The following is a 10,876-nucleotide window of genomic DNA, read 5'->3' as shown; positions in this document are numbered from 1 at the left end:
ATCAAAGGGAGAAAACTCAACCAAACCACAAATCCACCATGTGAGGATAGCTTCAACATGCTAGTGAGGGGTTAACCCTATAATAAGCATGGAAGGCTCATTGTCCATCACTAAGGATATAGGTGAGTATTACATCTACCACAAGGATAACTCAAACCTAATAGCTAAAGGTTATGAAAGATTTTGATTAAGAAAGTGGCCATTGGAACCACAAAAGACACTTGAATGGGTTATATTTACCAATTAGAAATATATACAAAATAGTCAAAGTTGACTTAAAGATTCAATTCAAAATAAGTGTTATGAAAAGAAAGATTGAAAATCAGAAGCATAAGGCTTAGGTTTCTAATGTTTGAAAACAATAGTTAAATGTTTGCACAAAAAGTTTTGGCTTGGGTTAGAGTGGAGAGAAGAAGAAGAATGGCTAAGTCCTAAGTAAAGTAAAAAGAGAAAGGATGAAGAAACAAAACCACAATGGAGTCCCTCTCTTGAGATCATATTGATGATCCAAGTAGCTCCCATCCTTTGGAATAAGCAATCACAAAAATAGTAAGCCCAAGCAATCAAACAAGTCTCTTAAGAGATCCTCAATGTATCTTGTGTCTTTCACTTTGGATAAGTGTGGCAATGGTCCTTCAATTAAGCTCAAGTTGGAACTCCTAGTACAAGAAAACACACATCAAAAGGTTCTATAACACAATCAAAGAATGGACAAAAGGGAGTTTAGAATATGGTCCTTTCAATGTTCATCTTCAATCTTAAGCATTCTAAAGGCTCAATGCCTAGTTGCTCTTTGACTTTTTATAGCACTCTAAAGGCCCAATTCCTAGTTGCTCTTTGACTCCAAATTTGAATAGGGAAAGTCCTAGAATCTAAGTCCATTTCTTTGCATTTGGTCCACAACAATCAAAACAAAAACACAAGCACAAAAGTATATACACAATTATATGCTCAAGTGAGCAAAAGGCAAATGGCATTAACATAAACATGTGCTCAAGTGAGCAAAGAGAAAAGCAAATGATAATATGTGCAAGAATAATAAATTGCATAAAATTAAAGAGCAAAAAGTAAATGTAATTGTCAATAGTTAGTCTTAGTAGTTAGTGTGCCATAAGGCAAATTTAGCGCTATGTTAAGCAATCGTAATTGGACTTATGTAGAAGTCACAACTATCTGAGGCCGGTCAATAATAATGTAGGCAACAACACAAGTTAGAAGTCTTGATTAGTGAACCAAGTTCCAACAACTTGCCATGCCAAAAAGAGAATGAGGATTGATCTTGTATTGGTTTAAGCCTTTTGCATGATTTAGAAAACAACCTATCCTTAATGCAAAGCCATTCACTTGATCAATTGATCAAGATGAATTAGATTTGGATCAAGGAAGATTAAGTCTCCCTAATCAATGCTAACTTATCAACCTTCAACTCATTGATCAAAAAGAAAATAAGAAGAAGAAGAAGGAGATGGAGAATGGATAATGAAAATGGAAAGATCAAAATGCATAAAGTGAAATAAGATGTACCAATCCATATGTATTGACCAAATGACATTGAAAGTCAAAGTCAAACAATGATAAATCAGAAATGAGATGAAGATTGGAGGTCAAACAATAAGCAAAATATTTTTTGGCATTTTCAATATTAAAATAAACTTGAATTAAAAATAAAGGAAAGGTCAAACTTCAAAATCACTTCAAATTAACCTTGAAAGGTCCAAGTAATTTATCCCAAGTTCAACAAGGTCAAACAAAGTTTGACAAAAAATTTCAGCATTTTTAAAAGTCAGAAACTATTTTTAATCAATTAAAAATGAATAAAAATAACCTAATTGAACTAAAATCTCAAATAAATCTCAAATCAATTTAAAAATTGATGAGAATATTTTTCATAGATCCATCATCATTCAAATAGGTTAGGAAAATATTTTTGTATTTTTTTGAATATCAAAAACTATTTAAAATGAATTAAAAACAACCAGAAAAGAGAAAATTCATAAAAAATATCAAACGACAAAATAAAAAATATTAAAAATCAGAAATAGAAACTAGAATTTATTTGGAGACTAATGCAATTGGTCCCATAATTTTTGGATTAAAAATAAAGAAGATATTGATTTTTGAAATAAAAGGGAATTAAAGAAAATAAAATCAGAAATTAAAAATTGGAAAAAAGGAGAAGCGTTGGATGATGGCTCATTAATTGAGTTGGCACATCACACGGTCCTGAAGTGCACGCTCATGATGAACCTTAGTCAACCGCGTCACACAAAGAATTAAAAAAAATCATAACAAACAAAGGCTGAGTTTGAATCTGGAAACGAGATCCAACGGTCCAGATTCAAACTGGCAATTGGCGGCCACCGGAGCCACCTTCTTCTCCGGTGAGCTTCCAAATTCCGGCCAGATTTGCAGGTTTTCAAACCTCCACTGATTTGTACAATCCTTATACCAAAATGAAGCTGGGGTGATGTACATCACCCCTGTAACCTTGAATCACACTCAAGATTCCTATAAATTGAGAAATCTGAGGTGGAAGATTCAGGTATGGAAAATGCAGATCAAAGAAAAACAAAATTGAAGCTACCACTAGCTCGCCTCTCAAGTGAGGACTTCAGAAAACACTTTGGCCAGGCAGATAGATCAATATATGATGAGTTTCGAAGAAAATACCAGTTGAAGAATAAGCTTGAGTTCTGGAAACTTGGGCTCGATTCCTTGCTTGCTTTGCCAAAACAGAAGATCAATGAACTAAATGATGAAGCTTTAGAAGCTTTAGATCCAAAGATTCAACCAGATGTAGTTGAATTTTGGATCTGAAAAATTTGAAGAAAATGAAATTGCTTCTTTGGTGAGAGGTTGGGTTTTGATTTCTGCAGCAATTCAGGTTGAATCAGGTCTGTATTTTGAATGGAATAGGGTCTCTATTTATAGAGGAAATGGCAAGGAGAATGTGATCAAAGTCGTGTGCATGAATTTGGATAATCCTTGCATGGGCTTGCATGATCATGCACAAGGCCCAAAACCAAAGCCAAATGCAATCTGAAATCAAACCAAGATGAAATGGACGTGTAGTTTGAATGGCAAATGCTTGTGCATGGAATTTTGAAGTATTATGCCTAATTGAACCAAAAGCTTTTCCTCTTCGAAAATACCACTTGCCAAGCCCAAACATGATCATATGAGTAATGGTTGGAAAGGTTTTGATGTAAGGAACAATTGTTATGTTGGGCAAAAAACCAATTGAGGTGTGGAAATTAGTGAATTTTGAGTTTAAAGTGTAGTCTGCAAAACATGTCAAAGCAAAGTTTCTAAATTTGGCCAATGTTCAAGCCCTTCTGTTTTGATGATGCAAGCCTTAAATGAAATAATCTCCAACATCAAAGTTGTAGATATTTTCAAGAAAATAAAAATGGACTTCAATTTTGCATCATTTGGATTTTTGATTAAAGAGTTATGGGCACTTGAAGTTGGACTTTTTTGCCTTTTAATGCATTTGGCCCAAAAGGACCTATAATGTCTTGCATTATCACATGTATTTCCTTTGAGATTTTGAAATTTTTTTCAACATAACATTTTAAGTAGACATCTTAAGATTTCCAATTCATTTGATCCAACCTTAAAATCATAAAAAATGAATGAGTTATGTCCTTGGGAAGTTGACCCAAAATTAGGGTTTCAGTCAAAATGACCTATAATGTATTGGAATGGGAGATGGCCTTCCAAGCTTCAAATAAATTTTTGATGAACATGAAAGTTGTTCATATTGTCCTTAAGAACATTTTTTCTTTTGGAATCATCTCCATTTGACCAACACATAGAAAGTTAGGTCTCAGTGCATTTCAAAATAGTCAGATGAATTGACTGATCAACTTCTCAAGTCCATGCCTCATATCTTGATGAATTGATGATTGAGGACACTCAAATAAGTTCAAATATGCATAAAATGATGAATTAAAGAACTTCCCTTGATTGTATTTGACCATGGGCTGAGGTTGCTTCAAGAGCAAGGCATTGTGGTGCACAGATGAATTAGGGTTTCTTTGGGGAACCAACCTCAAACCCTTTGACTTGCTTTGATCAAAATGATGAATTGAGATGCTAGGGAGGCATACTTGATGGATGAGAGCTTTAGGAACCATTATCATGCTTGCTATCATCTCCTCTTGACCTTACCATTGCATAAGTGATCTCCTTGAAGCTCTTGACCTTGTGATTGCTCAAGCTACAAACAAAAGATGTTAGTGACATATTTTTGTGCTTTTGGTTAGTGAACAAAAATAAAAAAAGCAACGATATACAATTCAAGCATGCTTGGTGATCTCAAACCACTCTCAAGAAGTCCCACCCAAAGGCAAAGGGAACCAAGATGCTAAGGATCCTTGAGGCAATGCAAATGCAATGTTATGATGCCATGAGGGATCTTAGGCACAAAATTAGGGTCTTACACAATCATTAAAGTCATGTGTATATCTCCAAATCCTTTCTTTCTTTTTATTCATGTAACCTTTTAGAAAAAACATACCATTAGTAATATATATACTTTTCTATTTTATTTTTCTGTTTCCTAGTTTAGTTTTTAAAGCATGCACATATTTTTTTTTACACCTAAGTTTCTGCATATTTATTTGTTATTTTTAAATATAAAGTATAGTATTTTTAATTAATAAATTATTTAGAATAATTATTCTATTTTTTAATTTAAAAATACAAAGAAATTAAAATAATAATAAATTTATATATAATATTGTCCCATTACTCAAATTTTTTAACTTTATCATTTAGTTTTTTTGGTGATACTTAAAAATGCATAAGAATAGTATGAAACATGAAGGAAGAAAAAGCAGATGAAGTTCTAATTAAATAGAAGAATATAATTTTTTTTATCTAATTCAATCTTACATCTGAGCAATATATAGATATTTAAAAACTATATATCTAATCATCAATTCATCCATCTAAACAAATTCTTTCAAAATCCTAAATAGTAATCCCATAGTTTTTAACTAAATTTTTTCTTCTCTATCAAAAATACCTAAAAATATAACAATCATTGTGTGAAAAAGAAAAATTATGAATAGTTGTACAAGATTATATTTCATTAAGAGTATGGAAAATATAAATGATTAGAAATATAAAAAAGAATAATAAATAATTGAAAATATAATAAAAATAGATGCATATAATTTGTAATTTCATACGAGTATTTTTCTTAAATCAATATATAATAAAAAATGGAGAGGTATTTATTTATTATTTTAATGATTATAATTTTACAGTAACCCATTCTTAATTATTGACACAACAACAATACGCATCATTTGGAGTGTTATAAACACATTTGCCACCGGATTTGTAACCCTTATCTATGCAAGTTTTATTGCAAAATGGAGTGCTTCCTGCATCTTCGCATCTATCTATGCATGTATGTCCCGGAGGATTTTGACAATTCACAGATGCTGCAATCAAATAAATGAAAGTTAATTAATCCATATGGTTAACAAATCTAAAAAAGTTAACTTTAACATTATTTCATTACCTGCCGAAAGAAAAACCATAACAATGCTTAAAATACAGAAAAGAGAAAGGTGATTGAAACGAAAAGCCATTGTGTAGAGTTTCACCTTATTTTATTTTTTTGTTAGATCTAGTGGTATATGTATCTTTATCTATCAATCTATATATACTCCCTTTCACTCTTTATTATAAAAAAAAAATTATGAAATAATTAAATTATTTAGTTTATATATAATTCAAATACGTGAATGAATTTAAATAATCAATATTTTCTTATTATTGAATGGAGAGAATATATGTTTATATAAAAGTTATCATTTATTTATGTGTCAATGATAAGAATGCTCTTCATTTTTTTTTAATTCTAAATTATCTCTTATCACTTTGAATCTCACCTTTTTTTTTAAATTTATGATAAGTTTTTTATTTTATTTATAGATTATATCTTATCACTTTGATTCTCTCTTTTTAAAATTTTATCTATTTTATATATCATTTTATCTAAAGCAGTTATTACTTTTTAAATTTTATGTATATTTATAAATTGTATTGATTTGTACCTTTTTAAATTCAATTACTTGTAATTCTCACTTTTTAAATTAAAATTATTAATTTAAACCTTATTAGCTCTTATTTTAATACTTTAGAAAATAAATCATTTTTATAAACTTTAATTTTTAATAGTATAATAATATACCTTTTAAAAATATTTTTCCATTAACTTTTATGCTTTATTTTATAATAAAAGTGAACAAACTATCAATATAAAATCTTACCTAAAAAAAGTGTCCCTATAGAAATTTCACTTTACAATATTGGAAAATAATTATTTTCTAATTATTTTAAATATTGTTTTTAATATTATCTACCTAAATATAATTTTTAATCTATAATTTTTAAAGTATATTATATTTAATTTTGATTTTGGAAGTGTAAAAGCTTCAATTTTCACCTTAATAGAATTTATATTAATATTTTAAATTAATATTCATTTTTATAAATTTTCATTCTTAATACGAAAATAATCTAACTTTTTTGAAAATATTTATGAACTTTTATAGTTATTTATAATAAAAATGAACAAATTGTCCAAATAAAAATAAAAGGTTGGCCAAAACCCGATATTCCCATAGAAAAATTCCCTTTTGAAGAGATTTTTCTATTAGTTCAAACCTTAATAGATTTTATTATCATATTTTAAAATAATAGTTCATTTTTATAAATTTCTATATTTAATAATTATTTTTATTATTATTATAGTAAAAATAATAATAATTTAACTTTCAGAAATATTTTTTCATTATCTCTTTTAATTCTATATCATAAAATTGAACAAAGCAACTATATAAAATCTTAACTAAAAAAGTGTCCCTATAAATAAACTATTTAGAATATTGTAAAATAATTGTTTTTTATTATTTTATATTTCATTTTATCTATAAAATATTATCTACACAAATATCACTTTAATTTTCTCCTTTTTAAAATTCTTTTACTTTTAATTCTCACTTTTTTTAGTATGAAAATTTTAATTTTAATTTTAATAAGTCTTATTTTTATATCTAAAATAAATGATTCAATTTTATAAATTCCTATTCTTAACGATATAATAATCTAACTTTAAAAAGGTTTTCCCATTAATTTTAATAATTCTTTGTAATAAAAATGAACAAACTGTTCAAATAAAATCAAATAAAAAAAGTGTCCCCCCTAGAAAAATCTCTTTTAAAAAAGATTTTTTCATAACTTTTGTTCTCACTATTTTTTTGGTATGAAGTATTTAATTTAAACCTTAATAGCCTGAGAAACATCCATATCTACCAAACTCCACATTACGTGTTTAATGTCTAATTGTGCACTTCTATCGACTTTCCAACCGTGTTACCTAGTCGAAGAAAAGTTTGATCTTCTCACACATGTACATGAACACATAAGACCATATTTATTCACAGTCCAAATGAAACTCCATATTACGTGCTTAATGTCTAATTGTGCACTTCTATTGACTTTCCAACCGTGTTACCTAGTCGAAGAAAAGTTTGATCTTCTCACACATGTACATGAACACATAAGACCATATTTGTTCAAAGTCCAAATGAAACTTAGATAAGTCATCTTATTCTTTTGATCAAAGCAAAACTGTTGAGAATAACAAGTTTGGATAGTGTGAGAAAGTTCCATATTAATTAAAAATATGGAGATTTGAGTATTTATAAGTGGGAGAATACGCACACCTATCATCTTAATTTTTTTTAGAATATGTGGTGTGACTCTCACATATGCGTGTTACTTTTAAAGAAAAGCCCCAAATGTAAAATAATCTTTCGTGTGTTAACCTCGATTTTTAGCCCCAACAAAAACCAGTTTGTGTAACATCTACACCCTATTGATCAATTTAAGTTTCAATTATTTCATAAATTATTAGAATCAGATAGATAAAACATACAATTGACTTTTTTTATAAGGGTAATTTTGTCATTTCACAAGAACCAATATGTCATCCAATTACCTTAAGTTATGGTTCTACTTTGTACTTCATTTAAATAAAGATCGAGGCAAGAGGAAACTAATGGAATTTTTTTGATTCAACTGAAGGGCAAAATGGTCATTTTACTATAACATATATTTTAATAATATATAAATATTAAAGGATATTTCAAATCATGGGAGACAAATAGAAGTTTATGGAAATCATTAATTAATTAAGTGATCAAATCATGAATTTAGAGCAAAACACCAAATTAGCAATTCAATTAAGTGTGAGGAGGCATGTGAAGCCAAAAATCAGAATGTGGGTTGTTGTGTTAAGGGTCACACGAAAATTGGAGATGGAAAGGAAGGAAAGCAATCAAGGATAACCTAACATGGAATCATCTTGAACCCAAGCAAGGACAGTTTTCCACTACACCATATATGTACCTACCCATATAATATACATCTAAAATAATATCATACAAGTGTTATTATTTGGTATTGACACAATCATAAGTTCCTATTGGCATCATTATATAGACATGTCCAAACTAAAAAAAAACATAAATGACACATGTCATACAATAAAGCCTAAATAATAAAATCTAAGAACTATGTACAATATCTTTATTGTACACAACTCCACAGCGGAAGATCAGAATAATTGCTTCCCTTGAAACATCAATAGACAACTTCTCTTGAATTCAACCTGCAAGGAATACCTGAAAAATAACAACAATAATGAGATGAGATAATAATCTCAGTGAGTTCTTCTATCTTATGGATCCACTCGGCTCTACAGGGTTTCTACTCGATTCTAACTTAAGTATTCACCTTCCGTTACTTATGCATCACTCACACCTTGTAACTAGGACTTGAGTAACTAAGGGATAATCGCAATGTATGAAAACATGTCACTTGAGTGCATCCACTCAACAAATCACTATCCGGATTCATGAAACATCAATCCCCGAACGGACTTACGTCTAAGCCATACTCGGTTCACGCATGCTCGTATGATTCGATTTTCACGGTGGATATCGGGTCCTCTATGAGGCTTAATCCCTAGTTCAAGCGACTGTCACCCGTATGGGACTCTAACCCATTTAGTGTATCCTTCACCGTATGGGCCTCTAACCCACTTAGGTGTCCACCTTTTCCCCCATGTCCACCATGGTTGGGGCTCAAGCCCAATTGAGGCACGAATCATTGGTGCCACATCCACACTTACCGCTTTACCTAAGCCCTCGAAGTGGTAAGTGCATAATCACAACTAACTCTAAATAAGTGATTAATTATCAATAACAAATAGGACTTTTGGAATGTTCTTCACCAAATATCAACCAATTCTCAGAATATCATATCAATTCTCATGGCATCATAACATGATTCATTCTCATACATAAATCACACATGTTCCATACAAAACATGTTAATCTATCATTCTGTGACTACTTGTTCGTTGTACACACCACGGTACGATTACGTCCAAGCATCACTATCTAAATCATTTCATGACTTAAGTTATCTTTCTAAGTCATTTACCTAGAATTCTCCTAGGTTTACCTCACTCATAAGTTTTAGTCATATTATTTAACCAATACGATCAACCAATCATATCATAATCGACACAATAACAATTCATGCATAGGTTATGGAATGCATCACATAAGAAACACAAAAATATTTCATAACCATTTATAACCAATACACACAATACACATGGCATCCCATGGTCTATTATTATCACTTGATGAGGTATTGGATTCACTTTCCGATGTATTCAACCCCATAAAACTTGGAGGCACGATTCTCGTCTTATGATGGAGACATGAAACCAATTTATTTCACAATCAAGTATACAAGAAGCACACAAAATGTCAAGAAGAATGAAACTAAATTTTCAAAAGAGCTACCATAGGATCTAGAGCCATTAGGATGCCTTCGTTTATTTATATGCGTAAAACAAGTCGAAAGCTAAATGGAAATTGATAAGAAGTCAACGGTTTTAGGCATAGACGAAGCCATTTTGCCACTATTCTAGGCAGTGCTACAATTTATTTCAAATGTCATATATGAGTATAACAATGGAAAATTATATAGACCATAATACATATGCAATCATTAAAGTCATATGTATATCTCCGAATCCTTTCTTTCTTTTTATTCATGTAACCTTTTAGAAAAAACATACCATTAGTAATATATATACTTTTCTATTTTATTTTTCTGTTTCCTAGTTTAGTTTTTAAAGCATGCACATATTTTTTTTAAACCTAAGTTTTTGCATATTTATTTGTTATTTTTAAATATAAAGTATAGTATTTTAATTAATAAATTATTTAGAATAATTATTCTATTTTTTAATTTAAAAATACAAAGAAATTAAAATAATCATAAATTTATATATAATATTGTCCCATTATTCAAATTTTCTAACTTTATCATTTAGGTTTTTTGGTGATACTTAAAAATGCCTAAGAAATGTATGAAACATGAAGGAAGAAAAAGCATATAATGTTCTAATTAAATAGAAGAATATAATTTTTTTATCTAATTCAATCTTACATCTGAGAAATATATAGATATTTAAAAACTATATATCTAATCATCAATTCATCCATCTAAACAAATTCATTCAAAATCCTAAATAGTAATCCCATAGTTTTTAATTAAATTTTTTCTTCTCTATCAAAAATACCTAAAAATATAACAATCATTGTGTGAAAAAGAAAAATTATGAATAGTTGTACAAGATTATATTTCATTAAGAGTATGGAAAATATAAATGATTAGAAATATAAAAAAGAAAAATAAATAATTGAAAATATAATAAAATAGATGCATATAATTTGTAATTTCATACGAGTATTTTTTTTAAATCAATATA

The 10,876-nt window shown here is 29.1% G+C and overlaps 1 long non-coding RNA gene across 1 annotated transcript; it reads right to left on the bottom strand.

Moving 5' to 3' along the window:
- Positions 1-5,222: 5,222 nt before the first annotated feature.
- LOC127129313 (uncharacterized) lies at positions 5,223-5,681 on the bottom strand. The gene is made up of 2 exons (XR_007806295.1): positions 5,537-5,681; positions 5,223-5,456 (listed from the first exon to the last, which is right to left on the bottom strand). It is a non-coding gene; the product is annotated as an uncharacterized LOC127129313 (long non-coding RNA).
- Positions 5,682-10,876: the final 5,195 nt, after the last annotated feature.

Source organism: Lathyrus oleraceus, chromosome 3 (genome assembly GCF_024323335.1).
Source record: "Lathyrus oleraceus cultivar Zhongwan6 chromosome 3, CAAS_Psat_ZW6_1.0, whole genome shotgun sequence".
In the NCBI taxonomy this organism is placed as follows: Eukaryota; Viridiplantae; Streptophyta; class Magnoliopsida; order Fabales; family Fabaceae; genus Lathyrus; species Lathyrus oleraceus.
The sequence above is the reverse complement of the archived record's forward strand: the minus strand, read 5'-3'. Positions and strand labels throughout refer to the sequence as shown.